This window comes from Octopus bimaculoides, chromosome 15 (genome assembly GCF_001194135.2).
Source record: "Octopus bimaculoides isolate UCB-OBI-ISO-001 chromosome 15, ASM119413v2, whole genome shotgun sequence".
NCBI lineage: Eukaryota > Metazoa > Mollusca > Cephalopoda > Octopoda > Octopodidae > Octopus > Octopus bimaculoides.
The window spans coordinates 43,868,839-43,870,807 of NC_068995.1; the positions used below are offsets into that span (position 1 = coordinate 43,868,839).

The window sequence follows — 1,969 nt, forward strand, 5'->3', positions numbered from 1 at the left end:
AGAAGAAGAAGAAGAAGAAGAAGAAGAAGAAGAAGAAGAAGAAGAAGATAGAGGAGTGAAAAAAATTAAGGTTACAGACGTCAATTAGGTGGAATGGTTACAAGCGGGGAAGGGTGGACGGTCGAGAATCTCGACTTCACACATTTAGGGATGAAATAAATATTGTAGATGCATATTTTGGTAATAATGTGATTAGCACCAGCTGCAGAGATACGAACAGACGTCTTTATATACAACTGTGGCGAGTTATTTCTGGCTGTGGCTAGAAAATCTTAAGATAACTTTGTGTAGAAGGAAGGGTTATTGCTTCGACTGCTAGTAAAGGTTGGTTCAGCAGATCAACACGTGTTGTTAACGACATCACGAGTGAGCTGCAATGGATATCATCTAGCTTCGAAAGAATAAGATTTAATTTATGATGCTTCTCTTTTCTTAAATGAATGATGCCCAAATCGAAAAGGTAACATGGCCGCTAAGGTTGACCGAATAATATAGGCTCAAGTGCGGGGTCTGCTTGGAGTGGTTCTCTTTTTGATTCGTAACATCGTTCTCCGTGAGGGACTTCAAATTTGTGCTATGGAAGGAAGCTTTTAGATCATGCATATATACGTATATAATATAGCTAACGGTATATGTGTGTGTAAGTGTGTGTGTGTTTGAATGTATGTATATGTATGTGTATGTATGGATATATATGTGCGTCGTATGCATAAACATATATAGACAGATAATAGATACATACATATATTCATATACACACACACATATTTATGCATGTGTTTGTGTGTGTGTGTGTGTGTGTGTGTGTCTGTGTGCGTGCGTGCGTGTGCGTGTGTGTGTGTGTGTGTGTGTGTGTGTGTGTGTGTGTGTGTGTGTGTGTGTGTGTTGAATGTTTTGAGATAGCTGCAGACCTACATTAGCTCGTTAATTTAAGTCGTTTTAACTGTTTGACAAATTAGCACGTTTAAATTGTTCAAAAACAACTACTTACGAGTTTGAAATGTGATAAGCAATGCATTAATAGCACCTCTGTTTCACTGCATCACTTAACAGGAGCGACACCTTTCAGCAAAAACAAACCGAAAAGAAATAAGAACATACAACTGAAATTATTCAATAAATAATTCATATTTTTAGCAATCTTATGCTTCCTTTTGTTTTCTGTCGTCATCTATCTTCCATATATCACAGACAACGCAAGATTTTTTTGCCTCCCATAAAGAGTTTCAGTAATAAAATTACCGTCTTATCTCTCTCTCTCAGATCGATATTATAAAATGTCAATCTTAGAAAATTATCGTTTTAATCTTGCAAGCAAAACAAAAACGTAATCGTAATAGGAAACATTCCTGTGTGCGAAATCGCATATGACTAGTAATTTTCTCTATCAACACAAACTGAGTGTTGACTTACAGCACGCATGTAAACGTGACGATATTTAGATTATGTTAGTGAAGGCACGATAGAGCACTAAATAGGTTAGGTAATTTTATGCATTTTGTGTTTGTGTGTGCAGTGTTCTGAATGGTATATATGTCAGTGGAAGAGCATCAGGTACGGAACGAAGATCTTGAACTGAAAACGGTTCAAGATCGATAAAGAGAAAATAGGAGAGTTAAAGAAGGAGATTGGTTGATGATTAGTTTAGTTAGAGAGACATACCTGGAAACAAATATCCTTATATTAATAGACAGATAGATAGATAGATAGATAGTAAATAAATACAGACAGACAGACAGGCATACAGAGAGAGAGATAACTTTCTTTTATACAGAAAGTTATCTCTCTCACAGATAGAAATATAGATACATACATACATAAACAGACAGACAAATAGATAGATAGATAGATAGATAGATAGATAGATAGATAGATAGATAGATAGATAGATAGATAGACAAATAGACAGACAGACAGATAGATAGATAGATAGATAGATAGATAGATAGATAGATAGATAGATAGATAG

At 35.3% G+C, this 1,969-nt stretch overlaps 1 protein-coding gene across 1 annotated transcript in view; it reads left to right on the forward strand.

The window, feature by feature from the left end:
- The window catches only part of LOC106878979 (protein MTO1 homolog, mitochondrial), a 353,585-nt gene that overhangs the window by 118,070 nt on the left and 233,546 nt on the right, over window positions 1-1,969 (forward strand). The gene's annotated exons all lie outside the window — the stretch shown is intronic.